General features: G+C 37.4%; 1 protein-coding gene and 1 long non-coding RNA gene across 2 annotated transcripts in view; both read left to right on the top strand.

Annotated features, from left to right (window-relative positions):
* Window positions 1-7,689: 7,689 nt before the first annotated feature.
* On the top strand, window positions 7,690-8,736 carry LOC127873846 (uncharacterized). Its single transcript, XR_008046414.1, has 2 exons — window positions 7,690-8,226; window positions 8,372-8,736. It is a non-coding gene; the product is annotated as an uncharacterized LOC127873846 (long non-coding RNA).
* Window positions 8,737-9,686: 950 nt separating this feature from the next.
* LOC127873841 (kinesin-like protein KIF26B) overlaps window positions 9,687-20,120 on the top strand; it is a 258,849-nt gene continuing 248,415 nt past the window's right edge. The window contains exon 1 of the mRNA XM_052417894.1: window positions 9,687-9,821. The gene's annotated coding sequence lies outside the window, so the exon portion shown is untranslated. The remainder of the gene's footprint in view (window positions 9,822-20,120) is intronic.

Genomic DNA, 20,120 nt, shown 5'->3' with positions numbered 1-20,120 from the left:
CCAGATCCCAAGTTCCCCCCTTACTTGGGACGCACTTTTGTCTCAAAGTAAAACGGATCTTTATACCCACAAACCATCTGTTTGCAATTGCAACGCATCGTGAAAACCCGTAATTATGCGTTAAGGAAACGCGCTCCCAGTGTAAATAAATCAATGGCCTGAGTTGCCACTTGAAAATTAATAAATCGTATTTGGTTATGATGAGCGTGATTGTAGTTTGAACACATCAAAGAAGACATCTTGACTTGAACAATATGACAGTTGAACACTAATTATTGCAAAGATACCCATTATACGTTTTTTTCGAGATGTTTGCATGTGTGCTTTCCTGGCCAAAACCTGAAACCTTATATCGGTTAAACATGCATTCAATATTTCATTGCAAACTTTAAGTGATTGTCGAATATATAGAATCTACGGGGGAAAAAATCATCGCATAAAAAGTACAGATCTTATATATCATGGTTGAAGAACATAATTATGTTGGACAAAATATTATTAAAAACAACTATTTGTGAGATAACCTCATATAATGTTAAAGCAATGTCCTGCAAAAACACGACAACACATTAGCTTTTGTATATTTATCAGTAGTATAAATATATTTCCTAAACGGTTATCATTGCTCGCTGATTCTTTTGGTGTATCAATATAAGATGTACAAGGTTTTTCTTGCGAGATGAAAACTAACTGAACTGCGATAAATGCTATGTCGTGTCAGGTAACGCGTTTTCTTTTTTAAAGAAGAACAGATAATATTTATATACAGGATATATGTACCCTTTTTTTACATTACAACTTAAGCTATGATAATTATTTTACCTTAGTATCTTGTTCTCTTGCTCTGATTCGCCGAGCTTTCGTCGAGTTTGATTTTGTTTGACTGATTTGCATGGTACACCTTACCTAACTGCTTTTGTCGAAAGATCTATAAATGTTTATTTATAATTATATCTTTGTTCTGTCCTGCGTTAAAAACCTGTCACAATGACAACGTGCGTTATCGTGCGTTGAACATGCACGTCTTTCTACTCTTATTACGCTCGGCGAGAGACGCTAAGCCTTATTTCTGGGAGGCGGAAAACTACAACGGGCGAGGCATGGTATGGTATTACGCAAGGGGGGGGGGGGTTAGAGGGTTAGGGTTAGGGTTTGGGTTAGTGTTAGGGGTCGGGTTAGGGTTTGGGTTAGCCTAAACCCAACCCTAACCCTAACCCGACCCCTAACCCTAACCCTTACCCTAACCCTTTTTTGCGGTTATCACCACTGACCATGCCTCGCCCGTTGTAGTTTTCCGCCTCCCTCATTTGTGTCGCTATCAACCGAGATGTCTCAATCTTACCTCCAGCTTGCGTCAAACCGAGGTCGAAAGGTTGCTCCAACCGACGAAACTGACAGTAGCACTTGCGTTAAATACCCATCGTAAGGGCACTGTGGGCACATGGTTGTCGAACCGATGTCCAATGCACGTTGTTTTACTATAAATTGGCCTGCCAAGGGACAATGAATGTCTTTGCAAACGATTTGCTACAAAGTTATCATCAAATGCATGTGTCTATCTTGCGATCTCAAACTCGTGTTTCTGAACTGACACAGAGGGATGTTACCGAGGCTTTAAAGGGACCCGTTCACGCAAAACGATTGAATAATTGTGAGGGTTCTGTTGTTATGGTTATGTGTTGTGCCAGTATGAGCATTGCTTACCGGTATGTATATTGTATAAAATACTCTTCACACTACAGGTACTCTAAAAAAATTTTTTGGTTCTTATATTTATAATAAGGACCAAATATTTTTGTTCAAGTACCTGTGCTTCACACTGTGTGAGCATGGATAGCCGAGTGGTTTCGATGCTTGAATTTTACTCCAGGGATCAGTGGTTCGAGAAAAGATGAGGATTCAGTGGTTTGAGCCTAGATTACTTTTTTCTGTTTTTTTTTTTTACATATACATTTTATTCTTGTTTTTTAACGCTCACAACTAATATAGAGAGGCAGTTTTCCAAGTCAGCCTGCTTTAGCTACGCTATTAACGGTAACTGCAAGTCACTACGCTAGGAACGATAACCACTGCCTGTTTATACTTAACCACAGGTACACTGCAGCAGACAGCTTGTAATTGTAAACAATAGGTTTAAGAGCTTGTTCAACGATATTGGCCAGTAAAGTGTTTATAACAGCTTGTTCGGCGACATTTGCCAGTTTATCATTGACATCTGTACATATTGGCTGCTTTCAGGGAAAACGGGGGTTAATGCTGCATTAAAAGTCTGTCATTTGGGCAAAATTGTTGCTCAATAATTTAAAGAAAATAGATAAAATATAAGATACACATAACACAACATGTACACGATTATAGGCTTGTTATTCTTTAGCAAGGAAATAAAATTCTAAAGATGGTTGCCAGTGCAGCAACCAATTGTGAAAAAAGAGACATATTGTTGTTATTTTGTCTAAGTTATCTCTATAACATAGATATGAGGATAAACCGTGCACACACATCTTGACATGTGCTTTAAGACACACTCTTCATAAAGTTGAATGGGTTGTGTTCATTTCAAACTTGCGATATAAAAAGCTATAACATAATTTTGAAAACTAAGTTGCGTCTAAGATTATGCAATAGAGAAAAACTTCAGTGCATTCAGCGCTTTGATAAGATACGGCGGTTAAAGTCCCGCCCATTTCATGTGAAGAAAATAAGTACAACAACAGAGTAGACGATGTTGTGTCTTGAATTTACATGCTTTAAGATACAATAGCTTTATAGCGATTTAAGTACAAGAATGCAATGTCAATAAGGAATGGAAAGGTAATAAGAATGATTCTGACATGCAATTCAGAATGACATTCTCGAATCATCACACGTCATATTCATGTCGCAATAATGATGGTGTAAATAATTTGAATCAGTTGAAACAGCCAAGATGTTGACCTAACATCTCAAAACCTGGCTGGGGTATTTTACTAGATCAGGGGTGTCAATTTTCCGGATTATTCCGGAAATCCGGATTTGAGCCGTTCAGGGTTGATTTTGAGGTGAATGTAAATCCGATGAGTTTGTTTAAGGCGGGTGGGGGTAGGGACAAAATTCTTTTAGTGCGGGATCATTTCAGAACGAATATTGTTATAGCATCGTCGGCATTCCGGACATTTGCGCTTGGTATAGATTTTATTTATTGATTTCGGTAAGCGTTGGCACTGACATGAGCAGTAACTGGCTAAGTAAAGCACTACAATATCATATTTTAAAACAATATGTTAATCAAATCATATATAGTACAGCCAAAGCAGAACAAACGTATTTCGCGATCCGCGGCGGCAAGGCAAAACGAGTCGATGCCGCGTCAGTCGTTGAAGCCGCGTCAGTATGCGGCGGCAAGTCGCATTTCGCCGCGAAACTTCGCATCTGTCCGCTGAGGCATGCCGCTATCCGCGACATGATGCCGAGTCGATGCGCATCATGAAATAAAAAATCTTTTTAAAATTATTAGTAACATGTAGTTAACAAATTTTGAAAGAACAATTATAATAATAATTAAAATCATAATAAATTTATTGTGCGCGGATTGTATTAGCATATACATGTAAGCATAGTTAATGTGTCTGGCCAATTAAGTTTGTTTCCCGTCCGTAGTGTATGTATTTCACACATAAACAAGGTCACGTAATTATGTTTTCGCACATACAAGTGGTCAAGGCTCCAGCATATGGTGGATTTATAAATTAATTGCATGTTGATTTTGCTATTAAATCTAAGCTGAGAAAATTAGCAGTTTGAAGCCACATCAATAATCAAGACGGTGACGACGTATTTGTTGTTTTGTTAATTATCAGCTTATTATAACTATTGTTTGAATATGCGTATATAAACAGGTTTTATTTTGTTCATATTATACAGTTATTATCGCTACTAATTACCCGATACTCCCGTATATTCCAGTGTTAAAGCAAATGCTGGTAAATATTTACGATACACAAACATTCTCGATATTTCCTTAAGTATCAAATACATTTTGGCATTTGTTACTATTTATAGAGATGATGAAATAACGTCTAATCGGGGCGTTTTTTTTCCACTGAACACGCGATTTACGCCTGACGTGATGTTCATGTATTTATACAACACAAAATACACCCAAACTTTCCAAAAGACGTTCTACATGTCTGCATAATTTTCGCGCTTTTTATGAAACAAAGGATATTTTAGCACTGTTTATTTGACGCTAGAATTTGTCAAAGGTCGCGTTAGCATTAAAATTCGGAAGTGTGTTTTGGATTACAAATTTAATAATGATAATCGAACGAAACATTAACAGTTGCGCGTAATTAATTCTACGCTATACATACATGTATGTACATGTAGGCGGATATCTTTTCACTCGATCCGCCGCGTACGTATGCGGCGGATTTACTCCGCGAAAGTACGCGAGGTTAACACAGACTCGGCGTCGTTGCGCGGATCGATGCCGAGTGCCACGGCGATACGCCGCGTGAACACACGTTTCGGCCGCCGCGTACTAATAATCTGGCCGTGGCGTAGCCGCGGATTATGTTTGTGCCACGTTAGCTGTACTGTATTGACTGCGTATTTGCTAGGTTACTGGTTACTGGTTTTCATTTTCTGCAGTCAAACGATATGCATATTTTATTTCATTTGCAAATGATGTTTTGCGACATGTTTTCGGACAGTCGTTTTCAGATACGCTGGTTTGTCGATTTTAATTTAATTTCGAAGTTCTTAATATCATTTGTTTAGAATGACAAATACACCTGCGGTGTTACAGATGGTTTGGTTTATAATATTTCGCATTGTACTCACCAGAAATTGCAACTAGAAAGACTTTAAAAAAAGAACAATAAGCTAGGACTCGGGGGGGGGGGGGGGGGTTGTGCCCTCTCTTCCCTTTATCCTACGGCTTTATTTTCCGGATTTCAAATTTGGGACAATTGACACCCCTGCTAGATGCACTATATAATGCTCGCGCATAAAATTGTATCACTGATGGGTTGGATCAAGGCCGTAGTAAATTCGTACAATAGGTGGTGGGTCAAGGCTGTAGTAAATTCGTACAATAGATGGGGGTCAAGGCTGTAGTAAATTCGTACAATAGCGGGGGGGGGGTCAAGGCCGTAGTAAATTTGTACAATAGGTGGGGGGTCAAGGCCGTAGTAAATTGGTACAATAGGAGGGGGGTCAAGGCCATAGTAAATTTGTACAATAGGTGGGGGGGTCAAGGCTGTAGTAAATTTGTACAATAGGTGGGGGGTCAAGGCCGTAGTAAATTCGTACAATAGGTGGGGGGTCAAGGCCGTAGTAAATTCGTACAAAAGGTGGGGGGTCAAGGCCGTAATAAATTCGTACATTAGGTGGGGGGGGGTCAAGACCGTAGTTAATTCTTACAATAGGTGGTGGGGTCAAGGCTGTATGTGGTGTCTGCACAATAACTAAAAAAAAATTCAGACAATCTGATACAAATGTATTAAACATGTTTCGTCAATTATAAAACAATATTAACATCATTTTACAAATAGATTGATTTCCATTACTTTTTGTTCAAAACATTGTAATTTCCCTGTTATTATACAATGGAGGAACTTTATCAGTTTACTGTTGCTGACACTTATTGAACAGAGTTACCAACACTTGCTGGGCGGAGTTACAAACACGTGCTGAGAAGAATTACCAGCCCTTGCTGCTGAGCAGAGTTACCAACACTTGCTGAGCAGATCAAGTTACTGACACTTGCTTAGTGAATTACCACCAACACTTGCTGAGCAGAATTACCAACACTTGCTGCTTATCAGAGTTACCAACACTTGTTGAGCAGATTTTCCAACCCTTGCTGAGCAGAGTTACCAACACTTGCTGAGCAGAGTTACCAACACTTGCTGAGCAGATCAAGTTACTGACACTTGCTAAGTGAATTACCACCAACACTTGCTGAGCAGTATTACCAACACTTGCTGCTTATCAGAGTTACCAACACTTGCTGAGCAGATTTGCCAACCCTTGCTGAGCAGAGTTACCAACACTTGCTGAGCAGAGTTACCAACACTTGCTGAGTCAGGTACCGAAACTTAGCGTGCATACTCTCAAAATGCGAGCGAGATTTATGGATAGCGAGTTTAAAAATATAAAGCTTGCAATTTTCTGTGAGTAGAAATTTCAGATTTCTCAAACCTGTTTTTCCATAAATCCTTTTAGAATTGACAGATAATCCCTTTCTATAATCACGACTCCCATTTTCAAGATCAAAATCTTGCTTAAATTAAACGAATAAAGTGTTTAAAATTGCGTAAACACATTCAGCAGCCATTGTTGTTGTTGTAAGATTCAAGGGAAGCTACTCTAGTACGAGCTATGGTTTGATAGGCGCTTGCGGCTAATAAGCGTTTCAGTGATCGCGACTTTCTAAAAATCTTTCTGTCTGCATGATCAAAAAGGTTCATCAATCATGGACAAATTTCTGAAGAGGCCGGCGTCCGAGGACGCTGAGACAGCAAAGAAACTTAAAGCTCCATAAACTACGGAGAAAGCCAAGCCGACAGCAACTCTCAAAAGTTAAAAAATGGATGACTGAATTTAAAATCAATCTAGATTATGTTGTTGACAGCGACAATGATTTAGCTTGTTTAAGCAGCCAACATATAATGCACAATTTTAAGCAATCTGGTCCAAGAAATGTATTGTTTTAAATAAAAAATATAAATTTCCCCAATTGCAAGTAATTTTTTCATTTTGCAAGTGAAAAAAAATCAACTTGCACAAAAATGCAAGTGCCTTAATAGGTTAAATTCGGTCCCTGAGAGTTACCAGCACTTGCTGAGCAGAATTACCAACACTTGTTGAGCAGATTTACCAACACTTGCTCAGCTTAGTTACCAACAACACTTGCTGAACAGTGTTACCAACACTTACTGAGCAGATTTACCAACACTTGCTGAGTAGAGTTACCAACACTTGCTGAGCTGATTTACCAACACTTGCTGAGCAGATTTACCAACAATGCTTGCTGAGTAGACTTCCCAACACTTGCTAAGCAGAGTAACCATCAACACTTGCTGAGCAGAATTACCAACACTTGCTGAGCAAAGTTACAAACACTTGCTGAGCAGAGTTACAAACACTTGCTGAGCAGATTTACCAACAACACTTGCTGAGTAGACTTCCCAACACTTGCTAACCATCAACACTTGCTTAGAAGAATTACCAACACTTGCTGAGCAAAGTTACCAACACTTGCTGAGCAGAGTTACCAACACTTGCTGAGCAGAGTTACCAACACTTGCTGAGCAGAGTTACCAACACTTGCTGAGCAGAGTTACACCTTACTCTTCAGATCTACTATGTTTTACATTTGTTTATTCAATATTGGGAAACATGTCTATCAATTTCTGGTTGACTTCACTGGAATGTCTACCTTACTTAATTCTTTCTTGTGGAAGATAATTTTTATGGGTCTTCATTTAGACATGTTGATATCTTGCAGGTGAACTCATTATTATGCCCCCCTTCGAAGAAGAGGGGGTATATTGCTTTGGAAATTGCACATGTCGGTAGGTCGGTCTGTCGGTCTGTCGATCTGTCCACCAGGTGGTTTCCGAATGATAACTCAAGAACGCTTGGGCCTAGGATCATGAAACTTCATAGGTACATTGATCATGACTCACAGATGACCCTATTGATTTTGAGGTCACTAGGTCAAAGGTCAAGGTCACGGTGACTCGACATAGTAAAATGGTTTCCGGATGATAACTCAAGAACGCTTAGGCCTAGGATCATGAAACTTGATAGGTAGATTGATCATGACTCGCAGATGACCCCTATTGATTTTCAGGTCACTAAGTCAAAGGTCAAGGTCACAGTGACCCGAAATAGTAAAATGGTTTCCGGATCATAACTCAAGAACGCTTAGGCCTAGGATCATGAAACTTGATAGGTAGATTGATCATGACTCGCAGACGACCCCTATTGATTTTCAGGTCACTAGGTCAAAGGTCAAGGTCACAGTGACCCGAAATAGTAAAATGGTTTCCGGATGATAACTCAAGAACACTTATGCCTAGGGTCATGAAACTTCGTAGGTAGATTGATAATGGCTGGCAGATGACCCCTATTGATTTTCAGGTCACTAGGTCAAAGGTCAAGGTGACCCGAAATAGTAAAATGGTTTCCGGATGATAACTCAAGAACGCTTATGCCTAGGATCATGAAACTTCATAGGTACATTGATCATGACTAGCAGATGACCCCTATTGATTTTCCGGTCAATAGGTCAAAGGTCAAGGTCACGGTGACCCGAAATAGTAAAATGGTTTCCGGATGATAACTCAAGAACGCTTATGCCTTGGATCATGAAACTTCATAGGTACATTGATCATGACTCGCAGTTGACCCCTATTGATTTTCAGGTCACTATATCAAAGGTCAAGGTCACGGTGACCTGAAATAGTAAAATGGTTTCCGGATGATAACTCAAGAACGCTAATGGCTACGATCATGAAACTTCATAGGTACATTGATCATGACTCGCAGATGACCCCTATTGATTTTCAGGTCACTAGGTCAAAGGTCAAGGTCATGGTGACCCGAAATAGTAAAATGGTTTCTGGATGATAACTCAAGAATGCTTATGCCTAGGATCATGAAACTTCATAGGTACATTGATCATGACTCACAGATGACCCCTATTGATTTTTAGGTCACTAGGTCAAAGGTCAAGTTCACAGTGACCCGAAATAGTAAAATGGTTTCCGGATGATAACTGAAGAACGCTTATTCCTAGGATCATGAAACTTGATAGGTAGATTGATCATGACTCGCAGATGACCCCTATTGATTTTCAGGTCACTAGGTCAAAGGTCAAAGTCACAGTGACCCGAAATAGTAAAATGGTTTCCGGATGATAACTCAAGAACGCTAATGGCTACGATCATGAAACTTCATAGGTACATTGATCATGACTCGCAGATGACCCCTATTGATTTTCAGGTCACTAGGTCAAAGGTCAAGGTCACAGTGACAAAAAACATATTCACACAATGGCTGTCACTACAACGGAGAGCCCTTGTTTAATTTAAGCAGTATGTTAATTAAACACAACTATGAACACTGGTTTAAACAAAACATCTATGGATTTACTTTGTCTGTTTTATATCTGATAAGCAATATTGATACAAGTGATACAAAAGTTTGTTATATCAAAAAAAACAAATGTACTATTGCATTTTGTTGCTTCTGATACAACTAAATACTTGACTTTTCTAGCCCTTGTATTTCATAAAAGCACTTTTTTCTGAGATTCATGTGTACATATGTCTTTTTAGGCTAAATCCAAACAGAATAAATGATAAATGCTTAGATTTAAGTTCTGAATAGGTCTTTAATTGGATACTTATTTCTATTTGGGAACATGGAAACAGAATTTCTGTTCCTCCTATCTTGACTAGCATGTAAACAGACAGACTGATTGCGCCCAACCACACTGGTGTTCAGAGCCTTGCATGATACAGTGTCACTTTAATTGCCCCTGTTATCATAGTACACAAACAGAACATATTTCATCCCCTCTACATCTCGATGCATTTTTATACTTGCAGATAGCCCGTATTTGCGCCATGTCAGAACCTAGACCCCCCAGGTCTGGTATCCCAGTGTTCCAGAGGAAAGGGGTGCGACCCGGGAAAGCCGTGCCATGCAACGTGGGTCTGGACATCACTAAAGGGTCGCCTGAGAATGGGGTCAACCCTAAACCCCCGCCGTCACCCCCCATTGATATCCCTGGGAGGAACAGGACGTGGGAGTCTGAGGAGGAACAGGTAACAGCTACAGTCAAGCCACTTGCATGTAATTGCATTAAATCAGCAGTTACACTTTTGACTTTAACGATTTATATATTGAACATCTAGTAATTTACTGAGTGTTTATTTAACCCTTTCACCCATAAGAAGCTAAGTTAAAATGGCTTTTGCAACCAGCATTACACCAGGACAGCCTGCGAGTAACTCACAGTCTGTTCAGGTTTTATGCTGTTTGCTGCTCATCAGTATCTAAAGTTGGAAACAAAGCCTTAAAAGCTTGAATCTTGTAAAAAAGGATTTAATTAAATATAACGTTCTAAGGGACTACAAATGCGTGAAAATATGTATCTAAGTGGTAAAGGGTTAAATATTAAAATTGTATTTGGGGAAATTTACCTTAGGCTAGTATTCCATCTGTCTGTATCCGCATCCGCATATCCGCATCCGCAAAAAAATAGAACTTGTAGAAATGCACTGAGCGTATTCCATTCATCCACATCCGCATAGCCGCACACGCAAAAGGCGTCCGCAAAAGAACGTTCAAGTGAGCATTCTAATGCGGATGCAGACAAGATACGGACAGCATTTAGCACGATGAGGGAAGCTGTCATCTCAAAAATCAACTTAAAACCTAATCGAATTAGTGAAAAATTACCTGGAATTATACAACCAACGCAGTTCTGCATATCAGGACTCTGATTTCACTTCAAATGTTTGGAAAATTATAGCCAAGACACAAGAAGAAGATGTTTCATGTATTTACCATTTTTATTCATTTACAGACAGAATGATGATTTGTACCATATATCTACTTAAATTCACACTTGTCCTTCATAATAAGTATATAAATTATAATTTTCAGTTTTAACTATATTTTTTTTCCCAAAAAAGATACATTTAACGTATGCGGATAAATGGAATATAGCGTCCGTATTACGATTTTGCTGATACGGATGCGAATACGGATGCGGATACGGATGCGGATAGATGGAATACCAGCCTTACAAGGAAACATCATGACCTGTTAAGACAAAACATAGTTTGGTAAACATCCATCTAAATAAGACCCATGCCTTTTTTCTGCCATTTTTTTAAAGAATTTTTAAAATTATTTTGAAAAATCTGTGCATCAGTTATTTTTTTCATTTGCCTAGAGTTTTAAAATGTGTTTAGCTTCAAAATTACTCTTCCACCAGATACAGTTTGACGCTGTCATCTGATCTTAGAAATGGTTTAATTGTACAGTTATTTACCGCTATTAATTCGTGTTAATAATTAATTGTTTCACTTCTATCATGTTGATAGTTCTACAATGTGTCTTGTGGAATCACAAAAATATTTTGAAAATCCTTACCCTGCAAAATTTGGTAGTAGAAAACAAGCAGTACTGGAGATACAAGAGTGAAGTTATTTATCTTGGATCCTAGAGGAAACAATTTTGTTTGTATAATAAACCTTAATTAGAAAAGACATACACCAGTACTACACCTGTTTCCTACAACTTGTAGGCTTTTATAAGAGGGGTAATTTTGGAAGTCACAAAAAAGTATTGAAGTGTTTTGGTATGGGAGACAACTCCATTAACCTTGTTGAAATTCCATTGAAAAAAAGGATTTCTTTTGGAGAGTTTGTCTAGACTGAGACATTAATAGGCAACATGCTTGATAATTTTCAAATGAAATTACCAGGAGTTAGATAACACCTGATTTTAAACATGTTTTTTTAAAGGATGCTCTCTTAGTTAAGAATGTGATGAGAGATACTGATCAAATTAAGTCAGAATGAATTGAAGCATCAGACAAACTTGTTGAAAATGAAGCAGACAGTTGGCACACATTCTCAAACATCGCTCACATTACAACATTACACCTGTTCAGTCTCTAATTCTTCAATTCTCCCTCTCCACACCCTGATGTTCATGCATGATTAACCCATTTAAGCCTAGTGGACTCTCCCATCCTTCTAAAGTGGATCAATTTATTTCAAAACTTAGGGATGTCTTGTATATTTATCTATATATTTAGAATATTTCTTACAGAAATTCCTTTAAGCAAACAGCGCAGAACCTGATGAGACGCCGCATCATGCGGCGTCTCATCTGGGTCTAAGCTGTTTGCCAAGGCCTTTTTTCTAGATGCTAGGCATAAATGGATTAATATAGTTATTGTTCAGTCTTTCCATCTGACCTTCTGTCTTTTCTGCTTCTGTCCAAAGCTGTACATTTTACTGTTTCATCAGCACCAACACCAACTGCTATAATTATTTGATACTTACTGAGTTGTTCGTTTTTACATGTACCTTTCTATCTATAATCTACCTGTATCACTTAATCTTCTATTTTATCTTGACCTCGTCCACTCCACATAAGTGGTTAGCGTGTGGCTATGATATTAATTTGTAAAAAAATCATTTTGAATGAAAAATAATCAAATTATAACGAAAAATCAACTTCTCTGAAAAAATTTAAGATCACTATCAAATATATACAGTGTTCATTCTAGACCGCGCGATTGCGCGATTCGCGCTATTTTTTCAAAGATCGCGCACATCTGCAGCATGAGTGCGAGAAAATTCGCGCACTCTATATCCGTTACGGGTTTTTTAAACTGTTAAATTCTGCTTCGCGTATTTATTGAGAAAAACACCGGAAATCAAAGGGAATTAACTCTTCGATTCACAGGTTAATAAACTTTAAAGAATTTTCGTTTAAAATGATACTTGGGTTAATTAAAAAATAAGAAATTTCGTTTAAAAAAATAAAGGGATGCGACTCGTGAATGATTAAGGAAGAAAAGCAGACGATTGTTTTTGTATACGTCATATATCATGACAATTATTTTCATAATCCTTTGTTTTTATTTAAGTCAGCAATATACTATGGAAAGTGCAGTTATATTTAACAGCAGTTACAATGGTATTTCACTGACTTGACTGTTTTAAGTAATGTAGAAGTTAAAACAAATAAACATTAAAACGAAAATGAAAACATATAAATGGTACTTGATCAATTCCCCCCCATTTGTGAAAAATCCCCCCTATTTTTCAAAGTGAGGGGGGAAATTCCCCCCTACTTTTCGATTTCTAGAATGAACACTGTATATATATACAACAGCGTATTCAACTCAAAATCACCAGAAAACAGAGTGCATCGCTCTGAACAGCCATAACTTCATCAATTGTGCAGCGATTTCCAAGAACTCGGTCTTATTCAACGCAAAAATGAATTTACTTTCCGGAATTGTACATATGTATCTTGCAATATTTTTACAACTGCTGGGTCAAGTTTTAAGAAATAACACGATACACAACTTATGTGACCTACTCATCATTAATCTGACCCGATCAAAGAATGAAATCTTCACGGAGTAAAGGGCATTTCTCCTGCAAAGTTATAGGACCTCGGTACCATAATTCAATAAAACGTATGAAAAAACATTCTTACCGTTCTTGCCATTATATTATGCATCAAAAACTAACTGTCCAGTGGCGTTTGAAACCTGTTTACATAAATTTCAACTGGCCGACGTTTTAAACACACGAGTGATTTCATTGGTCAAACGCAAAGGTGTGTCTTTATTCCTTGAAGATTTCATACTTGAATAGAGTCTGATCGATGACGAGTAGGTCACGTGAGTTGTGTACCATGTTATTTCTTAATTATTATTTTTTCAGACAAGTTGATTTTTTATTATAATTTGATTTATTTTTCATTCAAAATGATGTGTTTACTAATCAATATCATAGCCACACGCTTACCGCCTGTGGTCAACTTGTCTGCTTGTAATAATCTAGGTTTCACTATTTGTAACAGATCTAATGAATACACAAATGCCATCATGCACAGTCACCTATTTTCAATATTTATGATACTTGAACTAAATAATCTAGTGGAAAGCAGAATAACATGGCATAAATAAAAAAATAATAAGACAACAAACTATCTATCTATGACATATTACCTTATTTTAGAGTACAAATCAATGCAGTTCCTTTAATAAATGTAGTCAACATTGGCAGGGTATAAATATTTCTTAATAAATGCAAGCTGAACACAAACAAACCTTTGAGCCAATCAATGCCCTAAGACCTTATCATAATTGTATAAATGTGGTAGGTTGTCTAATGTATGAGAGAGATTGTTTTACAATGAGAAATTTAACTCTAACAAAGTATCATAACTTGTATCATCAAAGATAAGCATATGCAGTCTGCACAGGCTTTTCAGGGATGATTTGTTCAGCTTTTATGGAATATTTCATTAAAGAAAGTATGTTTAAATCGAATTTGTGCGGAAATTGTTGTCCATGATAAACCTACGCAGATTACACAGGCTAATCTGGGACGTGTTCATAATTATGCACGGCGTTTGCACCCGCATTAAGCCCCTTATTATAGGTAAGTATGTAGCATGTTTGAAGTCTTTTATTACCCTTTTTGTGAGCCGTTCTGCCTGGCAGTGCATCCTCTCTAATACAACAGACGAGCATTTAACCCTTTGCATGCTGGGAAATTTGTCGTCTGCTAAAATGTCGTCTGTTGAATGTCTAAAATTAGCATTTTCTTTGATTTTTTTCAAAGAATACTATCAGAATAGCAAACAGTTTGGATCCTGAAGAGACGCCACGTTCTGTGGCGTCTCATCTGGATCCAAACTGTTTGCAAAGGCCTTCAAAATTCGGTTTCAGCACTGAAAGAGCTAATAGGTCTGATGCCAGCTGCTGAATGATACACTTTTAACAGTGACTGGAAAATATGTGCTTTCTACTTCTTACATTTTGAGAGTTGCTTAATGTTTTTATGCTTCTCGTATAGCCATTGCTTTCTAAACGAACTTCAATGATAATTTTTTTCATCCCACTAAATTTCCTTCTTCTCTTTCCCTGGGTCCCTTTTTACGGGGAGTTATTACCCTTTGAATACTGATTGCATTCCCTGATTTACAAGGGACATGAAATGTCTGAATTTGATGGCATTTTATTTCATATGCAACATGTTTTCATGTTGTTCCGCTCAAATATCTTTCAAGGAAATTTAGTTAATTTTTACTATTTTTGATGAGTTTTACATTTTTATGCTCCCCGAAAATTTTGGGGGAGCATATAGTTGCCAGTTTGTCCTTCCTTCCTTGCTTCCTTACTTCCGTCACACTTTTGTTTCAGTTTCTCATAGCACCTTTAATACTTAACCGATCTCTTTCATATTTGGCATGTAGGTACCTTGCATGGACCTCTACCTTTTGATTAGGTTTGAGGTCACTGGGGTCAAGGTCACCGAGGCTAATAATAGATTTTTCTGTCACTTTTGTTTCAGTTTCTCATGGCACCTTCAAAACTTTACCGATCTCTTTCATATTTGGCATGTAGGTACCTTGCATGGACCTCTACCTTTTGATGAGGTTTGAGGTCACTGGGGTCAAGGTCAATGTCAGCAAGGCTAATAATAGATTTTTCCGTCTCACACTTTTGTTACAGTTTCTCATAGCACCTTCAATACTTAACCGATCTCTTTCATATTTGGCATGTAGGTACCTTGCATGGGCCTCTACCTTTTGATGAGGTTTGAGGTCACTGGGGTCAAGGTCAAGGTCACCGAGGCTAATAATAGATTTTTCGGTCACACTTTTGTTACAGTTTCTCATAGCAACTTCAATACTTTACCGATCTCTTTCATATTTGGCATGTAGGTACCTTGCATGGACCTCTACCTTTTGATGAGGTTTAAGGTCTCTGGGGTCAAGGTCAAGAAGGCTAATAATAGATTTTTCCGTCACACTTTTGTTTCAGTTTCTCATACCACTTTCATTGGGGAGCATCCATCAGTTTCACTGATATTCTTGTTGTGTCAGATCACAAGAACTATAAATATGAAATTGATAAAACTTTACCTGCAGTATTCCTACCGTAGGTTTCCACGTATAGCGCGCAGTTTTTTACCTCCAAAAATCAAATTAAAAAGCTGATGCGCGTTATACATTGATACAACGCTATCCTGGCTGCTAAATTGGTAAAAATATGTTGTGTAATCGTAAATAATCAAAATGGCCGCCATGTTTTTTTTCCAGAAAACCACCACCCTATAATCTTACTGACTGAGGGGCCATTGTCGAAACAACCAGAAGTCGCTACTGGTAGGTATGAACGCTGTAGAAGAAGTTTTGTCAAAATAAATTTGTTTGAATAAACTTGCGGACATTTCTTTGTTTGTGTTTTAACACTTCCTTTTCGATGAATTCCGATGGGGATTGTTGTCGAGAGCAGGCAAAGGTAGGTGCGAACGAGGTCTTTTTACGGGTAACGGTAGGTGTGAAAGGGGATCATTTTGCACTTCGTAATTGGCAGATGTCTTAACAATTTGTCAAAAAATATAGTCCTTCGCCCGCATACCTCAACAATTGTATCCCTGTCTTCTATGCGTAATTCAAATTTACCGGTAATGCCCACGCTTTCCCCGAGGAAAAATCACACGATGTACACTAATTCTTATTTTCTCACGTTTTTCACGAAATGCACGTGGACTGTTAATCTTTTGCTAGAAAATTATAAAATTGTCAGAAAAGTATAGTGCTATGCAACCCCTGCTCCTAATCATAATGACGCTTCCTATTTTGAATGCTTAATTAAGCTTTCCAATGCCCCGGATTATTGGACTGTGTAATAGTAAAATGGCGGCCATTTTCGGTCCGATTTGGTGGTTTTATTGTCTTGAAATATTTTTTTCTCCATTTTTGCATTTAAAAAACAGCCTGCGCGCTATACACGGGTGCGCGCTATACGTGGAAACCTACGGTACATTGTTGACAAGCACATATTGTTATATCTTTCTGCTAAATTGAGTTTTCAGGCAGCAATTACCTCTTAATTAATAATTTGTTTCCGCACAAATAACCCATACATTGACAAAGGGCATTATGGGGAGATTCATCAATTTCACTGATATTCTTATCTGAAATCTTTCAAACATTAATTGCAATTCTTTGATTGTGACGACAATCCTAATTGATCATGGCACAGTTTTAAAACAACGTAAATTTGCTTTATTATAAATTAAGTTTTTTTACACTTTCTAATTTGTGATTATTACTTGAAACACTACAAATCTCGCACAAAATGTGACAAATGTGTCTATTCATATACATCACCATAAATAATTTACTACTCCACTATACTATTTCTGAATCCATGTATTATATTGTCTGCCTGAGTACTTAATCAATTTAAGTTTATCATGAAGCATTGCAACAGTTGTATTTATTTATTGTTTCATGTTCATAACTTTGTAGCCAAGCTCTAAATATCTGTGAAAAAATAATAAGTATATTTCCAATGTTAAGATTTTGAACCAGTTATAAGGCAACCAACCTTTTATGGACCTTCAAGCATATGTGCAGTCCACTTGGTATTTTATTAATGCAAAAAAGATCCTGTCTTAGTAACAGCTCGTAATAGCTTCTGTCAAACCAAATGTCTCATTGTCAGCACAGAAAACTAGCACGTTTTTCACCATATCAACTTTACAGATTGCCAATTAGAAGTACAATGTTTTGACAAATATGCTAATTAGGTGACAAAATAAATGCATTTAGATATTTCCCCTTGATAAGCCATATCAGTGGGAAGTAAGGATGACTGTTAAAATATCTGACATGTGCATAACAAAGCAATTGGAGAGAGATGGACAGATAGAGTCAATTAAAAGAAGTTTTTGACAAAGCTGCCAGAAGTTAAAAAGGGCACGGTATTTGTATGGCTGTGTGTTGACTGACACGTTTTTTGCCTTACTAAATACCGCTGCCAGTTCAACAGGATTATGAATTTTCTGTAAGCATAATTGAGTTTAATACCTAAAACGTTGAAGATGGAATGAACTGTTATGATATTTAAATGCTAGTAAAAAAGAGCCGATCTGTATTGCTTGATTTGTAATGGTCATATGGAGCAGTAGTTATTGTTATTATATTCTGGTTAGTTTCTTTTGAAAGTTAAAACAGTATAACAGCTAAGAATCATGAAGTAGTTTTGTTATTTTACATTGAATGGGATTATATTTTCTTGTCAGCTTGCACATCCATCAGTTACTGGCACAGTAAATAAAAAATAGACAGGAGCTTTGAATTTTGGAACTTGTACATCTGTGGTTGTAATTGGAACAAGAGATGTGTTTGTCAGAAACACAATGCCCCCCTAATGCGCCGTGTTTTTTTTTACCTTTGATCTTGAAGGATGACCTTGACCTTTCACCACTCAAAATGTGCAGCTCCATGAGATACACATGCATGCCAAATATGAAGTTGCTATGTTGAACATTTAAAAAGTTATTGCAAAACTTTAATGTAAGGTTAAAGTTTTTTGTTGTTTTTATTACCTTTGACCTTGAAGGATGACCTTGACCTTGACCTTTCACCACTCAAAATGTGCAGCTCCATGAGATACACATGTATGCCAAATATCAAGTTGTTATGTTCAATATTTCAAAAGTTATTCCAAAACTTTAATGTAAGGTTAAAGTTTTGATGACAGAATGACAGAATGACGGAATGACAGACAGGCCAAAAACAATACACCCCTGATCTTTCGATCCGAGGGCATAAAAACTAATTCTCGTTATAAAATAGATTCTGGAGTGTGGTATGTGTTTCAAAATTCTAACTTTTCTTAGCAAAGCAGAAATACATTTAAATCAGATGCAACAAGAATATCTGAAGTGTTATTAAAAGATTTGCACAGAACTTTTGCACGTGATTGATTCATGTTATATTACAGAGGGTGCAAATATTATGTAACAGTCAAATATCTCAGAGATTATTTGAGTCTCTTTCTGGGAAAACTGTGCTTAATGCATGTGTGTAATGAGTTTTTCTAGATTAGCCCATGCAATCTGCTTAGGCTAATCAGGGATAACACTTTACACCAGACTGTTTTTTCAGTTGAAAGAGATTACCTTTAAACATAAAACTCCTTAAAATTGGAAAGTGTTGTCCCCGATTAGCTTGCACTAAAGTTTTAAAGCCCATTATTTGCTCAGATCGTGGTTATAAAAACTGGTGCATCACACATGTGACCTATATGTTTGCCTTTCATTGGAAGCAATTAAGTAGCCCTTTATTTGTGGCCCAATAAATTGTATAACACATGCCCTTACAAACTGTTACATAGTAAACACACACAATCACCGAGTAAACATTCTAAAGTGAGTAATAAACACAGCAAACCCCCAGACACACGCCAAAGACACCATAAGACAGTCAAGAAACATTACAGGCAATGAGAAGGGTCCTGCTACATACCGCATGCTGCTGTTAAATAAATATTTGTACAGGTTGGCATTGAAGTTTTCAAAGAGATGATAATGCTCATGGTGTGCATTATAAAGTCCATCAGAGGCTTTATGTGACAGGGGGTGATGGGCCAACAAAGATTTATAGAATTTTCTCTGTTAATGACCTGTACTGTAGTGTACACAGTGAGAATAACCAGCATAAGGTCATTATGTATGGTCAGTAAAAATGCAGGTGAAAATGGTTCAGGCAATGCAAGGACAACAAGACTATTTTCAACTGCAAATCATTGCAGTTTGTAATATAAAACAGGGACTTTCAATTCCATCTGTTTCCAGTAAATGGTTTAACTCCTCAATAACTGTATACATTAAAATTGTGTAAACAAAGATTTCAGGATTGCAGGTTTCTTATAAATTATTATATATTCCATTCATCATATAATGAAATGTATTCTAATATATCAACAGTTAAGAACAACAAAATGACTAAATCTAAATTAAAAAAAAAGAAACTGTTTTGACACTGTTTGTGCAGTCCTTGACACTGTTTGTGCAGTCCTTGACACTGTTTGTGCAGTCCTTGACACTGTTTGTGCAGTCCTTGACACTGTTTGTGCAGTCCTTGACACTGTTTGTGCAGTCCGCACAGGCTATTCAGGGTCGACACTTTCCGCTTTTATGACAGTTTTCTTTAAAATGAAGTCTCTTCTTAGTAAATATCCAATTAAGGCAAGTGTTGTCCCTGATTAGCCTGTGCAGACTGCACAGGCTGATCTGGGACAACCCTTTACGCACATGCATTATGCCTAGATTTCTCAGAGTGCAACTTAAATGATTAATCAGCTCATCACATTATAAACAAGACCTGACTGGGTGACACATTGAACCTACAATAGCATAGCTGGCTGTACCGCCTGAACTCCAAGAACAATTGGGAACAAGATGAACCCGATAACAGGCTTATAACTCAAGGTTAACAGGAACAACCAAAACATGTTAATTAACTGGTTTAGTGTGGATCAAATTAACAATTAAATGCTG

Source organism: Dreissena polymorpha, chromosome 3 (assembly GCF_020536995.1).
Source record: "Dreissena polymorpha isolate Duluth1 chromosome 3, UMN_Dpol_1.0, whole genome shotgun sequence".
In the NCBI taxonomy this organism is placed as follows: domain Eukaryota; kingdom Metazoa; phylum Mollusca; class Bivalvia; order Myida; family Dreissenidae; genus Dreissena; species Dreissena polymorpha.
This window is presented reverse-complemented; position numbering and strand designations above follow the sequence as displayed.